Raw genomic sequence first — 19258 nt, 5'->3', positions numbered from 1 at the left:
CAGCTTGAGTTATACAATGCTTAGATTAAAACATTGCCAATCTACATGGCTGCATCTCCACATACGAGTTCTGAACCTGGAGAAGATGGTCTGCTGTGATGTGTCTTAAATGGGTCAGGTGACAATTGTTGCCAAACAGCACATTGTTAGAGCAGAGAATGCAGTAATGTCCCCAGTTATAGCACAAATACTTGAAGATTTTGCTGCATATTTGAAATATGTGTTACTCTTCCTTACAATGACAGCAGTTTTGTTGGTTGGTTTTTTATCCTTTGTGTAAGAGGATTGTTCCAATGTGTTGGAATGTGTTTTACAACCTCTGAGATATACCTTGACTGAACACATGTAGGACTATGTTGGGGGTTAGATTTGGTTTTTTTTTCTTCTCACAGAATTTTTTCCCATAAGTTTCCAAGAAGCCTTGATGACTACTTAGAACAAAAAGGAGTACTTGAGGGATATGGCAGCACAAGGCTACACCTATTGTTTTTGAGTCCCTGGGAGTGTCCCTCAGAGGGGAGAGATGATGAGCTTTGGGAAAGGCAAAAAGACAGATCTGGGGGAGGGGAAGGCACTCTTGCTCTCAGTGCCGAGGAGGATGGCCAGGCTGCCCTCTGCCTCTGCCTCGTCCTGGGAAATCTATCGTCATCTACTCGTGTACCCAGGAATCCTGAGCTCGTTTTCTCCAGCCTCCCCCCACCGCCGCTGCTTCTTCGGAGCTTTGAGGTTCCCCTGCTACTCTGTAACCCTGCACTGCCCAGCCCTGCCGGGACACCCCTGCTGCTCCAGCTACCAGCGCAGAGCTCCTCATCTCATCCACCGGTCCGGGACTTTCCACCCTTCCAGTTCAGCCTCTCAGAGTCCTGCAGGGGCGCCGAGATCAAACTGCTCTGGGCTTTTGTAAAAGAAAGCCCTCAAGGTTCTTGGTTCTGTTTATTATTGATGCTGTGGTTGTTGTTTGTTTGTCGTTTTGTCCTATATACTAGTAAAGAACTGTTATTCCTACCCCCATACCTCTGTCTGAAAGCTCCTTTAATTTTTTTTCAATTGGAATAATTTGGAGGGAGGGGATTTGAATTCTCCATCTCTAGGGAGGCCCTGCCCCCTTCCTAGCAGATATCTGTCTTTCAAACCAAGACAGACTACAACATTCATTCAGTTCTGGAGTGCTACATCTGGTGGTGCTCTCTAAGAATTGTCTATTCCTGGTTTACCTGCTGTGACAAGGTGGTAGTGGAAATGCGGAAGTGATTTTGTATGCAAGAAAGAAGGAAAGTTCCAGGGAGACACTTTCTCAAATGAACATCATCTTGATGCTCAGAGCACAACACATCATTTTTTCTCTCTTTTTCTTTCTTTCTAATATGTTTGTTCTCTTCACCTCACTTCACCAAGCGATCTTCTTGCGGATTTGAGGGAGGGTTCTGATGTATTTTTGATGATTATTTTCCTGATGTTACCTGAGAAAGTTTGGTTTCATCACAGAAACAAAGCAAGAAACAAAGAGTTTTTGAAAAAAAGGTAATTTGGCCCTAGAGCTGATAGAAGAAAAGTGTTTTCCAAACTGGAAAACAGAATGCTCATGAATGTAAATTTAGGACTACTGTAACTGAAATATATTTCAGCATTTGATGGAATTTTTGTAGGAATAGTATTTTCCCTATTTGTGCAATTAGTAACACATTATTTAATCTGTTTTTCAGAAATGGACATATGAAAATATGAAGGAGACTGAAAGCAAGGTAGGTGATTGTCACTACACAGAATATAATTTTGAAGAGTGTAGTGACTACTAAAACAGTAAGTGCCCAACAGACCACTATAATAGAGGAGGAAATATATTCTTCTCTCAAAACTACCTCAAAATCTACTGACTTGCTTATGATCCTTTCACTGCTGAACTGAAAATCTAAACTTGCCTTGTGTCATCGAGATAACACATTAGGCATATTGGATTGATTCCTGAACTCAATTGTTTAGAAAGCATCATGCAGCAACAGGTTGCATGGACAAAACCAGCACAGAAAAATGGCTTAATCAGTTAGCAGAGACTAGAATCTGATATTTTCCTTTATGCACAAGCTCAGTGGATCCAAAGAAGTGATTATGAAAATAAATATTTTCGTCTTTAGAGAGATGAGATGGAAATACAACCCAAACAACTTTTATTGATTACAGAGTAGTAAGGTACTACTTTCTGCTAGCCCAGAAATTGATATAGTTTTGAAAATAAGTTAGCACAAATAGCTGGTGAGTTTGGAAAACCTAAGCAAGAAACACAAAAAGGAAGTATGGCTGCTAGAGTTTGAAAGAAACCCCTGAGATGTAAACTTGGCTTCTGTTCAGATTTTTTTCTGTACAAACTTGTGCAAGGTCACTTATCTATATGCTGTCCCTCTTATTTGTAAATCAAGAATAATACCTGCCTGCCTTGGATTATTTATGCTGAACATTAATTAAAATTCATAAAAACACTTTTAGAATTTAGTGTTGCAAAACTGCTAGAAGAAGATTAGCAATTTTGATAAAGAGGATACTTGTGATGAATAGTAAGAGTAAACACCACATACTAGATGGCTAATGGAGTTAGAAGAAATGACAAAGTTTTGCTTAGCCTTTGTGGTGGGCTGTTGCTATGGTTTTCGGACGGCACAGAAATAACAACATGACTCTCCATGATGGTAAAGATGAGAGCCAACTTTATTCTTCTAATTTCTACTTTTATAGAGTAGTTCGGTACCAGGAACATGATTGGTTATTCAGCGTCTACACCCTTTAGTAAACATTTCTTTCCAGTAAACACGTTGGAAAAACACCACCTGCGGATGGTTTCTCACTTCCCAAGGTTTGTTTGAATTCCTCCTTTAGATTTCTCAGGCTAACATGAGAAAGTTGCTCGTCTGCCTTTCACACAGACACTAGCAGAGCCTGAAGCCTAAATTCAGACCAATGTCAGGCCCACATCTCCCCCTTTTAGTTTTTGCTGAGGGCGACGTCTGTGTCTGTGTCCTCTCCTGCAGGGCCCTTGCAAGAGAAAAAGACAAACATGACACCAGAAGTCCCTTTAGTAATCAACCAATCACTAAATAGAACTTTCATTGGGCACCAACTTAAATGGTCAGGGAAGTTCTGTGGCATTTGGTGTTGACCCTTCATAACCATGTCCATGCACCAGCGTCAAGCTTAGCTATTTACTAATTCTAATGCAGAAAAGAACAAAACATCATTAGCCTGCTCAAAAATGGCAGTCTAATTTGTCAAGATCTATCACTCTAGGAATCATCCTTTCAGATAACAAGGGCTTTTTCTGCCTTTTAGCAAAGGACAGTGGTCCTTGCATTACACCTGCAACCGCAAACTGATTTAATTTTCCAATTATTTGGACAACCTGAGTTGACCCTTTTTTTTTTTTTTTTTTTTTTTTTACATGCAAAAATGCATGTGATGTTTGAAAGGGCAAAGACCCATTGCAGGATGTGCAGGACTGGACCACTGGTCACTCAATTGGCCCATGATATCTGTAGGATGTCACCTAGAAAGAAAAAAAGAATAATAAAATTAATAAAAATATCAATAAAAAGATATCTGACTCCAAAAAAAAATCTACATGATCCCAAAGACCAGAAAGGCAAAAACCACAAAGTGAAATAACAGCCCTTAATAACTACAAAACATACACCGAAGGCACGTGAAATATTACCTAAAATACAACTACATCTATGTAGGAAACTTAAATGAAACAACATCTACTATAAAATTAAAACACATGAAAAGAAAAAGTCCATTGAGACAAGATGTTGATCCTTAGCATCACTGGATGTCTTCTTGAAGCCTGGAGCAGGGAGTGACTCGAGGAAGATCGATGAAAACAGGACCATGCTGCTGACACAGGACTTCTGTTGTCTCCATAACTTCCAACCACATGGTCATCTTTGCAGTCTATGTGACAGCCACTAAGGCTATGCAATGTCCCTTTTCACTCCTCAAAGGTGATGGGTAACACGACTGCTGAACCTGCTAATGATAAAACACAGGCACATCTTCTCCTTAAGTTAACAAACTTGTCAGGCTCCATTGTCTAAATTCAACATCCAGGTTTCATATTTACTCTTTCTTCAGGTTCATAACATAAATGTTACATTGTTACTTGTTATCTTTTTGATAATAATTTTGATCAGCCCAGGAACTGCAAAAGCTGAAGTGCTTCTTTACCAGTGAGATCCTGTTCATCCTTCCCGGGCAGGAATTCCAGGTTCACCTCAAAGATCAATTCAGCTATTATATTTAAAGGTCAAATTGTTGAGTCAAATAACTCATATGTAATTTTTTGTTAAAAATCTGGGCAAACAGGCAATTCCCATCCAGAGAGAGCCAAGGCATGGCCAGTGCCCAGCTCTAACTGCAGAGGAATCCCTTACACCAATTTTAAAAACAAGCTTCTTAACAATCTTATAATAAGAAACTAATATGGTAATTGACACCTCCTAAATTTGTCAGGGTAGAGATGCTCTGAGCTCAGCAGGCTCTTGAGATGGTCTGTGACCAGGATTGGAACTGCATCCCAAACCGTCAGGACAGAGGAGGCATTCTTACAAACTCAGATAACCTTGTCTGGAAATCTGAAAATATTTAGAAAATCATGAATGCAAAACTAGCATAGACAGCTAGGAAACAAGGAAAAATTCTTGGGTGACACGTGTCTTACAGGCAATTATAGACAAATAGCAAAGTACATGAGAAGAAGAAGCAGAAGCAGCAGCAGTAGCAGCAGCCGGCTGTAGAACTGTAATAACTTTATCATATCTGTGAATTCACATCAAATATCTTAAAAACTGAGATAACACTTAAAACTCATAACTGATGGTTATACTGTAGAATTATTAATAATACTTGTGTTATCTGCGAAAGGCAACAAAGGTTGCTTATTTGTTTTTTGTATTTCTTCTCATTTTTCTTCTATTATGAACAGGCATTTAAGGCTCCAATTCTGTTCACAGAGACGCCTTGAGAAGAAATGTTTTGAGGGAGGGGGGAAGGGATAAACCCAAACAAAAATCAACTGTCCCTCTAAAAGGAAAAGCTTCTGCTCACCTCAAAGGCGACGAAGCTATTTGGCCCTCCCTCAGTGGGGCTTTGGGGGCTCAAGGGCCCCAGGGCCGCCCCGCGGAGCTGGGGGAAATCCAAACAAACGTGGCCCCCATTTTTCTGTAAAGGAAAAAGCTTCTGCCTGCCTTAAAGGCAGTGAAGCTATTTGGCCCTGCCCTAAGTGGGGCTTTGGGGGCTCAATGGCCCCAGGGCCGCTCCGCAGAGCTGGGGGAAATCCAGACAAACGTGGCCCCCATTTCTATGTAAAAAAATTCAAGCGAAGCAACTCCCACAGCATTATCCGCTGTCTAGAGGAACGGCAAGTTCCTCGTGCCCTATTCGCAGCCAGCCGCTCGGCCCGCAGGGAAGGAGTGGGGGAGCGAACCCCGCCGCTCATGGCGGGGGGAAGGGGGAAAAGGAGCGAGGAGACCGCTCCTCGGTTCCTATGACGACTTGCTGTGCAAATTCACGCGGGAAGGAAATGGAGGGGAAACGGAGAGGGGACAACGGAGCGGTGCTCGGCGGAGCTCAGCCCGCCGCCGCCCTGCCGCCGCCTGTCTCAAGCGGAGAGCCGGTGGCCCCCCTCACCGCCCTGGGGGGAAGGGGGGGGAGACGAAGAGGCAAAGCTGCTCCAAGCCGCCCGTCTCAGCGGCACCGCGCGGGGAAGGGGCCTGCGCGCCCGCCCGACCCGCGCGCCTGTGGGGAGGGGGGGAAACCGAGTACGGAAAAACGAGAGAGAGAGAGATTTTGCAGCCGCTGCAGCGCCCTGGAGCAGGGCGGGAGAAAAACCGAGCGAGAGAGAGAAGGCAGGGAGATCGCATCCGTGCTGCCATGCCTGTCTCACCGCACCCCCCCACCCCCGCACAAGGGAAAGAACAAAGTTAAAACACAGAGACACAAAGAAAGACAAGCCCTAAACTCACACAGGCAATCATAAAAACAAGCACAGGTAACGTTAAAAGCATAAAACACTCATAAAGTGAACTTTTCGCCCTGAACACACAGAAGGATACAGAGGGATCAAAGGTTTTCGATCCCGGTCCCGTCCGCAGGCCAGATGCTGGGCCACGCCGAGGAGGAAAGGATCGTTGTGTCACACTCAGGGTCGGAATCTGACCAGCTGTATCTTGGACGGGCTAGCATCTTTTAAAGTCACGGTACAGACTAGTCGCAGTGGATGATAGCGCAGGAACCACTGCCAGCCATCCGTGGTATGAAGAAAGGAGAAGGAAAAGCCAAGGAAGCGCCGTCTCTGCCGGCCGGGAGAGGCTTACAGACGCTCGCTTTGATCTCGGCCAGACAGAACCGAAAGAGGTCGGGGGAGCGCTGGGCAAGCTGTCGGCAGCGAAGAATTCCAGCTGCTCTTGTCAGGAAAGGCACAAGCTGTCCTCTCTCAGGAGAGGGGTTCCCCAGGTTTTTCTGGAACCTCTGCCCGGCTGTCTTTTCTAGAAATTAAAGTCCAGCTGTGCTGGGTGCCGTCCGACCTGCTGTCTTTTGGCAGGATTGATCTTTTTCCATGGTCAGCAGGACCAGCATTCTTTAGAAAAAATGTGGAGATATTTCGCTTACCTCTCTGAGGAGGCAGGTAGCAATTTTTCAAGCTTTGCTGCATGAATCAGTCCCGGCTGCGCTGAACTTCTTCAAAACGTCAGGTCACCAGATGTTGCTATGGTTTTCGGACGGCACAGAAATAACAACATGACTCTCCATGATGGTAAAGATGAGAGCCAACTTTATTCTTCTAATTTCTACTTTTATAGAGTAGTTCGGTACCAGGAACATGATTGGTTATTCAGCGTCTACACCCTTTAGTAAACATTTCTTTCCAGTAAACACGTTGGAAAAACACCACCTGCGGATGGTTTCTCACTTCCCAAGGTTTGTTTGAATTCCTCCTTTAGATTTCTCAGGCTAACATGAGAAAGTTGCTCGTCTGCCTTTCACACAGACACTAGCAGAGCCTGAAGCCTAAATTCAGACCAATGTCAGGCCCACAGTGGGCTAAATGGTGTTTTCCTAAATTTTGTACCTTTTTTTCTGAAAAGATGTAAGTTTTATGAATTATTATCCCTTTTCTTTTTTTTCTTCAAAAAAGCTGTCAGCTGTACAACAAAACATGCACACTATGAAGATTTTAATGAGAAGGTTTTTTCATGCTGCAGAAGTCTTATTATGACTTTAAATCGTGGGTTGGCTCAAAGCATTTGAACAAATTATAATATGGGAAACTGACTATTAGTTACAGTGGAAAAAGTTACCCCATTTTTCTTAAGTAGTCTAACTTGAAAGGAGTACTTTCACAGGGGAATTTTCTTTGCAGACATTGCGATTGTTTTCTAATCAGGGGAGGGGAAGAGGAGACAGACTCCTTAAATGTTTTTCCATATACTGTTTCCTGGAACAGCCAATAACAGGCTGCCATTTAAAATGAGTCTTGTTGTGACCACTCATGGAACATTGTCAATATATTTTGATTAAAATGTGATTGGGTCTGGTGGGTTGGCCTTGGATGCCAAGTGCCCACCAAGCTGCTCTGTCACTCCCCCTTCTCAGCTGACCTGGGGAGAGAAAATAAGATGGGAAAGAACTTGTAGGTTGAGATAAGGCAGTTTAGTGGAGCAAAAGAGAAAGGCTGTGCACATGCAAACAAAGAGAAAAAAAAGAAAGGTTTTGTTCTCTACTTCCCATCCATGAGTGATGTTCAGACACTTCCTGGGAAGCAGGCCTTCAGCACATGGAGTTGTTGTTCCAAAAGACAAACATTGCAAATAAAAAGTGCCGCCCATTACACCTCTTTTTTTAGCTTTTATATCTGAGACGATGTCATATCCTATGGCATACTGCTCTGGATATTTTGTGTCAGCTGGCCTAGTTGGGTCCCTTCCCAGGATCTTGCCCACCGCCAGCCCCCTCATGGGGGAATAGGGAATATTGAGAGATGGCGCTGATGCTCTGCCAGCCCTGCCCAGCAGCAGCCAAAGCACTGGGGTGTTATCAACACCCTTCCAGGCGCCAATGCAAAGAACAGCACTGTGAGGGCTGCGGTGGGAAAACACACATTATGCATGTCTAGGAATATTCAAATAAAAGTACTGCCTGACAGATTCTTTTAGTCACCTAGATACTAAACATTGCATATATAAAACTCAATAAAAAGGTAATAACTGTTCATAAATATATTAATGAAGTAATCTGTGATAGTTCTCAATGAATCTTAGATCCTATTTGATTTTAGAGATATCTGATCACAATATTGGCAGATTTTTTTTTAATATTATTTCAATTTCTTAGAAAGATTAATTTGATTCTTTTTAGTCTATTGTATACCATTGTCCTGGGGTGACAGGACATTTTCATGCTTTGTATCCCAATCGTGTGTTCCTGTTCCCGTGCTCCCAGTTTGTTTTGTCTATAGCTGTGCCCCTCCTCCGGATGCTTGCTCTGGCTTGCTTGCTGCTAGCTTTAGGCTTGCTTTGCTAGCTTTGCTCTCTTACTTTTTGCTTTTTGCTTGCTTTTTGTCATTTTTTTCTGTTTTTGTTTTTCCCCTTCTTTCCTTCCTCCCCTTCCCTGAAGACATTGGACCTGCTTCGGACTTTGATTCGGGAACGTCAAAGGACTCCCCCGGAGTTTGCATCTAAGAGAAGCTTTGGCACCCTCCCCAGCAGACTGCCCAAGCCGTTCGGCCTCTCTTGGACTGGTGAAAACATTTGTTGTCATCTTGGACTGTTTTTCTTGTGTTGGGAAGTGTTTTTTGTCATTTCTTAATAAACAAGTTTTTTCCACTTTTCCTCTGAGGAAATTCCTCCTGAACCCGGTGGGGGGGGGGACGGATGGAGGAGTTGTGGAGGTTTGTTTCCTTTAAGGGGCTCCTTTGGAGATTTTTCCCCTAATTTGTCCTAAACCAGGACAACCATCTATGCATATATAACTTCTAGAAAATAGCATTTTTTTAAAAAATAGGACTGAAAAATCCACTCAGAGTTTATGTATGATCTGCTCTGTAGTGTTTTTATTTGTAGCAAAACTAATAAAAACCAGTATCATTCTTGGTTTTGAACAGAATCAGTGCATTATGATACTACTTCAGCTTTCTTCCTTAGTGCATTTGTCCTTATATTTCCATATAATGGTGCTGTAATGTATATGTAATAATATACTGCAATAAAATGAAAATTTATAATGAGGTCAAATATTTTTCGCCAGCAAAAATACTATCTATTAATTAAATTCAAATACCAAGCAACAGCACTTTGCTTTGATTTGTAAAGTTCATGGAAGGAATATTGGAGTTTATCATATCTGAAAGTCTTAACTGTACTCTACTATCATTTAAATTAATTTCTCTAGCCATAGATTTTCAAATTAAACTTAATACTGGTAATCTTTTAATTGCATTAAACGTTTGCTGCTAGCTCTTCTTCTTACAGGATTGCCATCATCACAAATTATATATAGTAAAAATAAGCACATGCAAACACAGGTCACTGACAAATGGAAAAACCCATCATTATATTATTAAGGCTTTGAATTAATAGTCAATAGTTATCATCAGCCACACATTTAATTTCCTTCTTGATCCTATGTCCTTTTCTTGCAGTGGAAAATACCTGTACCTATTCTGTTTTCAGATGTGTTCATTTCCAAAGGTTCCATTTCTCAACTGCAAATGATTTCCTTGTTTCTCAACTGCAAATGATTTCCTTGTTTCTTTGCTTTAAATTCTTCCTGCATAAAATTCTTTGCAATCTTTTTCTTAGTGCTTAAAAGAGGTTCTACATTTTTTAGTACATGACTACTTTCTTGTTAACTATTTTCTTGTTAAGCCATACATGGAACTAATAACTATTACACTTCCCATATCTAACATATGTACCAATCAATTATTTCTATGCATGACACCAGTTCAAATATAGCCAAAGTGAATGCTTACAAAGGTGTCAGGTGAGTTTTGAACAAAGTTCCTGAACTCCCCATAATATTTATGCTTTGTAAAGCACTTGTACTTCAGAACTGCTGAGCGACAGATATTTGTGACACAGAAGGTAGGGGAAAATAGCAATTCTGTCAAATAGGAAACAAATTGCAATAAACATCCTACCTTTTTGTATATTGAGTAAAAAAATCTAGATATTGCCGTGAAAATTGTCCTTGCTGATTTTAAATAGATGAATTTCCAGTCAGTCAAGTGTTGTGGTTGTCACACTCTATTCTGCACTGATGTGACCTCACCCGTTACTTTGTGCAGTTTTGGGCGCTACAATTCAAGAGGGATATAAAGCCATTAGAGAGCATCTGAAGGAGAGCCACAAAGATAGTGAAGGGCCTTGAGGGGAAGCCATATGAGGAGATTCCATTTGCTCTTACACTCTTAGTAGCAAGTCCTTTTCTCTTTTTCATGTGAAAAAAAAGCCCTCCTCTACTTTTCCAGCAAAGAGTCTTTCATTAAAGCTTGATTTTTCTGTGAAGTTTCATGCAAATCTGTAATTAGTTTCTGAGTTCCAGTCAATTGAATATTGGCCTAAAATAGCTCCTGTTTAAGTCTCATGGTATTTTGGTCCTCTGTGGTCTGAGGGTTAGACTTTGCAGAAAGTAAAGCACTACAGAGGAAGCATTAGTTGGTCTCTTTGGGTTATATAGCCACTTAGTTACCTACCAAAAAGGCAAAAATGTTCACTAAAAGAGAAAGCTTTGCAACAGCTGTGTAGTACAGCATGTGCCCTCCTAGTTCAATCTCTATAATAGGAATATAAACCAATTTTTGATTTTTTAAATGGTGAAAGGATTTTACAATTTTTTGTGAAATACAATTGCTAATGCTGCATTGGTTTTATTTTTGCAAATGCAGTGTAAATTATTTTTGAAGCTTACTGTTTGCACTTTTTCCTTGATATAATTTTATTCAGTTCCTGTCAGTTTAACATTCATGTAATCAGTTGTATTGATTACCATGGATTAAATGATGCATTTGTAGATGAAAGGAGGTATAGTTGTGATTGCCTCAATAACAGAAGGTGTAGACCTTACTCTATTGTAGTATTCTCAAAGAAAGAGAAAAATAGACTAAAGATAGACAAAAAGTTCTCTATTGAACTTTGGGCTGGGAAACAGCAATTTCATGACCTTAAAATAGGAACAAAATAATTCATAGTTCTAACATTGGCCCAATGAATTACAATTGAAAGCCACTGATCTGACCTCTTTTTTTTTTTTTTTTTTTCCTTCTTGTTGAAGGTCTGTGTTTCAAAGATGTTAGTATTATTGTCCACTATCATTGTGGTCTACTAAAGTTGCTATTATTACTGATATTACATTTTCTTTTTATTTAAAAAGTGAATAAAATGCACAGTACATTTTGCAAATATTTAATGATCTAATCTCTCCCAAGTTAATAGAATGTAGGAATAACTAAACTGAAGGGAGTATAGTCCCTTTGTTGAATGATATGGGGCAGAAAATTCAGCTTGTGAAAGCCCAGTTTTTATTGAATGACATTTCTGCATCCAAAAGAATTGTTCGCTGTCCTGGTCAGAGCTAGAGGTTTCAAGTCATGACAAGGAAGTTGTTTGGAATTTTTTCTTGCCTTTTGCATACTCTTTTTTTCAAGGGTTAGGCAAACTGAATTTACTTGTGAATATAGGCAAGTGAGTTGTTTTAGGATTTAACGTTTCTGGTGGATACCTTTCAAATGAAACAGATACTTAATTTCTCTATACTTTTGCATTGTGTCTGCATTTATCTTGCTTTTCTTTTTAAAAAACTCTTCCTTCTACCTAGCTTATTGACAAGATCAGGATACCAGCTTTGAAACTGGCTGAAAAGCTGCTCTCTGGGCACAAAAGCCAATGAGTTCTGGTTGCCTGAAATTCTGTATCCTTTCTCCCTCTGTCACAGCTGCAGTACCTCTAACTCTCCCTCACCTTGCACAGTATTGTTCTCTTTCTTCTATTTTTCCTAGCTCCTACTGGTGAGCATGGACTGTAACTCATTCCAAGCCAAGTGCTAAGGGCCACCTGGTAGGCTTAACAGACAGGTAAGTCTTGCAGTGTTTAATTGAATAAGAGTGGAATTCCTGTATCCAGAAATTAACTTGCAAAACTCAATTCTTTAGTACAAGTGAACCACCCAAAAATAGTGTTTGCTACAGGATGTAGAGATGTCTAACTTAAAAAAGAAGTTCTAGGTTCTGATCCAGAAAAATGTGAATGAATTTGGGAATCATCCAGCTTGAGGAGTTTGGTTCTGGAAACTAAGTTAACATATTTCATTAATTCATTGGTTAAAACTGATATGTGTTTACTGTAGTTATTTAAATCTCAGCAATGTTGCATCACTTTTATTCTTGTTAGCCCATCAATGTATGCAAGTAAGTATATTTCAGTTTTCATATTTTCAGCTCATGTAAAACACTTGAATTCCATCAGCTGCCATTATCATTTTTTAACCCTTTAACAATGTATGAAAATCCCATCAAAAGTGTTTTTAAATTCTCTTACGTACTTTTTGCATGCAAAAGAAGAGTCCTTTATTTTTGAGATGTCTTTTCAGGAATGAACTAAAATTTCTAGATGAAAGAGCTCAATGCATTGCTATGGATAATTAAAAATAGAATATTGTAATTAGTTCAGCTGTCTTTTACATGCTTCTTTTGTCTTTTACATGCTTCTTTAGTCATTGTCTTCAAGTTTGTGTTTTGATTACTTTCTTTTTGTTCTTAATATTTAAAATTGTTTGTCTTCTTTCATTTCACTTATTGTGATAGAGTGAATAAATATTCCCATCAGCAGACTAATTATTTAGGAAAATATCTAGTATAAATAAAAATTAAGTTACTCATTTTCACCTTAATTTTATAACTGATGGTTTGAAATTTCCTGTACTTCTGATAATTACGGGGCAATAAGAGGAATGGTCATATGGGTCAAATTCCATAAATTCTTGAATTTAAATTTAGAGTTGGAAGTAAGGAAACTCTACTAGAAGTACCCCTTACAGTCTCACTTCATTATCTTTAAGTTATCTTCAGAGAATAACTATTATATGTCTTAGGCCAGCCTGGCTGGCAGGGCTGCATTATTATCTTGAACTTCACAGTCCTTGCAGTAGGTCAGGGGAAGCAGACTGGAATAGGTTTCTGTTGTTGTTTAAATTTTGGGGGGCTCCCGGGGGGGGTCCCCGGAAAGACCCCTGGGTCCTAGGGTCATGGTTGTTCCCGTGCTGGCAGGCAAAGAGACTCAGACGCTGGTGGGGTGCTGATGAGGTGAGGGTTTATTCACTGAGGGAGAGGGGAAGGGAAGGGGGGAAGGGGAAGGGGGGGAAGGGGGGAAGGGAAGGGGAGCGTCTGGAGGCCTCTAGGGGGAAGGGGGCAAAGAGAGCGAGACCCCTTGCCTTAGCACTCTTATCACAGAGGTTCAAAGGGGCGCGGTAACATTCTCCAGCCAATAGAGTTACAGATAACTTGATACTGCAGGGAGGGTACAGACTTGGGATAAACCATACATTTTCCAGGGGTGAGCCAGAGCAAACCATTTCCATAAAATGCAATCCCACAGGTTTCTTCAGACTGAAGTAGGCTGCTGCTGTCTGAAGAGCTGATAAGCACACATGCTTCATGTAAACAGGTTACTTATCAAATGAACACAGATATAAGCATGGGGGTTTGCATACAAGCTTGACTTTGTCCTTATTGTACTATTGTCCTTATTGTACTATTGTCCTTATTGTAGTATTCCTTGTATTTTGTCTTGATATTGTGGCATTTAGGGAAAGGAAGAAAATGTGTACATTACAATACCACTAAAAAAAAGCACAGGATCTACTTTCAACCAATGAGGAGCTTGAGGAGAACTAAATTCCAGGGATATGAATTTTGACGTGCTTACAGGAGCTGAGCAAAGCTGAGAGATGAGCCCAGTAGTTTTTATGATTGCAATACAAGCTATTTATGTTGTTTCACCAAATGAGACGCAAAAAGGTACAGGTTGAGAGGCTGATTAACCAACAGCAGAATATACTTAGCAAGACATTAATATTAGTAAATACTGAAAATCTTCATAATACACCTGAATACTCTAAAAAAATGTTTTCCATCCTTTAAAATGGAACCTTCCAATTAATCAGTTGGGGGTTTTTTTTGTTGTATCCAGTACCACTGCACGTGCAATACTTGGTATTCAATTGCTGTGTAAGGGTTATTTAACATTTAAATATTGAGTTGATACACCATCTGAAGTGGTCCGCTTAAGAGACCTAAGTAGTCAGTTTAACGCTATGCTTCTACTTGGAATCATCTCCTGAAATTATCATTCCTGTCATAATACCTCTGCCATTTTTCATCTCTTTCAATACTAAAACTGAGAGCATTTTATTTCACCAATTCTTTTAAATGTGTCACTGTAATTGAAGAGGGATTGCTTACATATTTCATTATAAGAGCACACTCTGGAAAAAAATTGAGAGGCTGAAGGTGTAAAACCAAGTAGGCAAATGAAAAAATCTACAAAGGAACAATATTGAAAATATATTCTACATGTCATCAGAGATGAGTTAAGATTACCTACTTTCTGGGATGGGTAAAATTCAGAAATTTATTTTAAAAAATGAAATACTGCTTTCTGAGGCATCTTTATTCTTATCATTTCTATTTAAATGACTAGCATGAAATAACTATTTAGTATTTTGTTTTGTTTTAGGGTTTTAGTTTAGTATTAGGGATTTTTCCCCAATTATTTAAATGAGATGTTGTTAATTACTAGGTACATTATTTAATTCTCAGTGTTATTTCAGACAAATCCTTAGTGTCGGGACTCATGTCACTACTGAGTTATGTGACAATACTATTTCCTGTTCTGTTGATTGTCTTTTGGAACTAATGGAGAACCTTAATGAATTTGTTGTAGTCTAGATATAGTTTTGTAGAGGGAAGGCCGTGGTGTTGTGTACTTTTTCTCTGATCATAAACATTAGCAAAATATTACTATAATTAAGGTAATACAGTCCATATTTAGTGAATTTCACATAATAGTTGCATTTAATAACTTCAATCACTTCAGTTACTGGGACTAATTTAGATAATACACATAATGTTTTGTATCTGCATGAAGGTGTATTTGCAGGATTGCAAGCAGTCATGTTCTGTAAAAATTTAAGAAATTCCATTCAGGAGGTATATGGTAACACTCTAATCTTAACTCATTGCAATGGCAAAAACCATGGATTAGCTTCTGCAATCCATTCAATAAACCCGGAGCTAATGAGCAGGTGACAGATGAAGACCTTGCCTGTGGTGGAAGGCACAAATTTGGGAAAGATAAGGAGCCCTCAGAAATGTGAATGATCCAGGAGTGTGAAACAGGTGCAGCAGAAACTTACCTTCTACTTTTACAATTCAGATGGGTGCTATTAATTCAAAGTAATATGCTACACTTGAATTATTCTCCTGTTAACAGTTTTGTCAAGACTCGGGTAATCCTGTGGGAAGTATCCATTATTTTTCTGTGAGAAACCTGATATTGTTTTTACTATGAACAGCAAATCTATTGTGGAAATTGAAATTGGTTTAGTTTTGTCTGCCAGCAAAAAATAGTTAACATAACAGCAATAATAATGGACAATCTGTGTAATGGGTATATTAATGGAATGCAATAGCAGCTGCAATCTTATGCAATTAAAAAAAAACTCTATTTAAAACACCTTTGTATGCAATAAGTATTTCCATATAGGTAACTCATGTGACAAGATTCTTTTGCCAATCAATCAGAATGGCAACATTAGAGTTTCTGTTGATTTTGTCAATCCTATTGACTAGAGAAGCAAAAGGAGCTTAAAAATAAAATAGTAGCTAAATAGCTTTAAAAGAAAAATTAGAGTTGGACTAAAAAAGCAGACAGGTAAAATCATGGTTCTACTGACATCTAAGGGAATCTAGGTTTGATCCATGCAGTCATTGTTTCATGAAGTGTATAGAGACCTGTTTTGAAGAGGATGGAATTATAACACGGTCAGATTTTTTTAATAAAAATTGCTAGAGCAAGTGCCAGTTTCTGTATGTGGGACAGGGCAACCCTGAATGTACAGATGGAGCAGGGAATGAAAGGCTGGAGAGCAGCACCATAGGGCCTGCGGGTCCTGTTCGATGGCAAGTTGAATATGAGTCAGCACTGGTCTGGCAGCCAAAAGGGCCAGGGATGTCCTGGAGTACTGGATCAGGCACAGTATTGCCAGCAGGGCAAGGCAAAGGTTCTTCACCAAGAGGGTGACTCGGCACTAGAACAGGCTCCCCAGGGAAGTGGCCATGCCAGAGTTCCAGAAGTGTTTGGACAAGGTACGTGGCGTGATTGTTGAGGCTGTCCTGTGCAGGGCCAGGATTTGGACTCAGTGATCCTTGTGGGTCCCTTCCAACTCAGGATATTCTGTTATTCTATTGTAATGTCACTAGATTGTCTTAATTCTGGAAATAAGATGCTGAGAGAACAAAACTAATAAAATTCTTCGCTACTGTCAAAATTCTTCTCAACATGGGGTATATTCCAAGAAAAAGAAGAAAGACAGGGACAAAAAGTAAAAGTACCTCTTACTGTTATTTATTAGTCTGTGATTTGGTGTGGAATTAAAAACAATGTTGCATACCACACTAGTTCTTGATTTTAATAAAGATCTTGGGCTGTTTTCAGACACCTTATTTTCTACAGTGTTGTCAGGCTATCCAATTTCTTTTTAACAGTAATCCTTAAAATTCACCAAAAAGTGTTCAAGACAAATATAGAAAGTAACCAACTTCATGTCTTTGACAGGTAGGCATTTGCTGTGACTAAGGGCTTTGGAATTCAAGTCTAACTTTATTTTCTGAGTATTCTTCTCTAATACTGACTTTTTTTTCTTGGAGGACAGGTACAGTTGAAAAGGCAATATTGAAGCTATGAAAGATACAACTTTTTTATAGTTTGTTTTCAATAACTAAATAAATGACCTTTTTAAATCCATATCCTGTGAATTATTGCTCTGATTATTAAAAATTTCTACCTCAGCTACTGAACAAAACAAAGAAGGCTGCCAACAGCATGCTTTACAGGATATGGATATCAATTTATTTAAAATGCTTTCTAAAATAAATGGAAATGCACTGTACTGTGTTGCCATGAGCTTTTTCCTGTATGCCAAGTGTTCATATTGAAGGAGAATATGCAGCCTTTCTCACGCCTGTTAATGTAAACACTGGCTGTGTTTAGCTAACTGTCTCTGTTTACATATTTCTAGATGGGAGGAATAAAGGTAATAGACAGTTAGTTTGGCCAGTGGAACTGAAAGGTGGGACCTTAATCCTCCAATGGATGGACATCATAGGAGGTGTATATAAAGTTACTTTGTAAATAAACGGGGGGAGTTCCTGCCTCCTGCTCGGATCTGCTCACAACCCAGAAAATGTCTCCCTGAGTCCCTCGCTCATCGTCAGGATCAGCTGTGGCAGTACTGTAATTTAAGCTTTCTTCTCTGTGGTAACTCATGAAGCTGATAATAAAAAGAAAGAAAAAAAAAAAAAGAAAAAAAAGTAATTTTACTGATACCTGTGGGAAAATCTAGAATAGGGGTCACTCATATTAAATTTATATCAACTTTATGAGATTTTTGTCATCCTGACACATTTATGGAGCTGTAAAAATTTTGCTGCCTGGGGGATATAATGTACTTGATGTGACCCTACTTATTAAATTGAGACAATGCAAGTAACATTGATGACTTGTCATCAGGAATAAAACAAAGCCAAGCCTTCTCTGGTTCTAGAGGACGGACATATTTGTAGCAAAATAGGTAGAGAAATAGATATGCTCATCTATATCAAGAAGACACTTGGAAAGAGGATGAAGGAGAAGCATGCAGGCATTTACTCAGGTACTCTCAAACCTCCTGCAGTGATTCATGGCTGGTGAAACAGGGACACATGGTCCAAGAGCCTAAAAGACCTTCCAATGTCCCAACATAAACCCTAAGAGAATAAGCACATATACAGGATTTGTTATACATTTCAAATTTTTGTATTAATGTACTTAATAGAAGCTATATATTCTATATTGCTTTGCAAGTGAGTGTACATTGACTTAAGGCTCATATCATCACTGTGTTGTTGTCACTGCCTTGGAATTACCATGATCATTAAGGTGAATCAAATTCAATTTAAATGGAAAAAAAAGCCTGATTTATTTTTCTTGGAATCTGATCAAATAATTAAAAACTGGTGGTATCCACTGAGGTTCAGAGAGATCAAATTTAAAATTATTTTGCCTAGAATAGTTCTAAGCTAGGATTCTATTTCATTGACCAGGAAGATTTCAAGCTCATTAGTAAATAATTCATCATGAAGAAAGTCATTCTGTTGCTAAACATATAAGTTTTGTACTTTATTTTTCCCAATCACTGAAAAATAGAGAGTAATTTTAAAATAAATTAATATGTTCATATTCTCTAGAGCAGATGGTATTTTGGACTAAAATTTTGGGTGAGAAGGGAATAGTTCTACTTCTCTAAATATTTGTTTAAGAACTTGTATAATTAAGACATTTTGTTTAGATTCAAATTAATAGCAACACACAATTTTGTCATTGACAATTTCTGTTATTATATCAAGCTAAATGGCTTTATATGTTTGATGTTTTAAAGTGAATCAATGGGTTTATTTTCACTACTTCATTTCTTTTTTTTTGTGGTGGGACACATCCTTCTGGTAAAAAAAAAAAATGTATTCTCAGTTTCACAGCCAGAACCTTTCTCTTTTTACTAGGCACTGACTTGCATGGTCATGCACATATTACTGAAACAGTAGGAACCATTTATTATATAGCTTTTAGCTTTACATCAGGAGGTCTCATGGTAAATATTCTCATGTCTAAACATGGTTCTATATGGTGTTTACTGAATTGAATCATAGCCCTGCAGATTTGTAACTTGTGTTTGGAAGTGTCCTAAGTCCTTACTTTTACATGAAATTTTATCAAAAGCTACCAACACCCTGGTGATTCTGTGATACATTGTGAAACTACTTTGTCAAACTGATAAAAAAGTTTTACAAAAATGTGTGTTCTGGCAAGCATTCATGGCAAAATGTTTCTGTCCAAATGAAAAGTACAGTGAGGATAGACCATTCTTTAATATTTTATTACTGTTATTTATTTTTCTAAGTAAA

The sequence above is a fragment of the Prinia subflava genome, assembly GCF_021018805.1.
Source record: "Prinia subflava isolate CZ2003 ecotype Zambia chromosome W unlocalized genomic scaffold, Cam_Psub_1.2 scaffold_2cwr_NEW, whole genome shotgun sequence".
NCBI lineage: Eukaryota > Metazoa > Chordata > Aves > Passeriformes > Cisticolidae > Prinia > Prinia subflava.
This window is presented reverse-complemented; position numbering follows the sequence as displayed.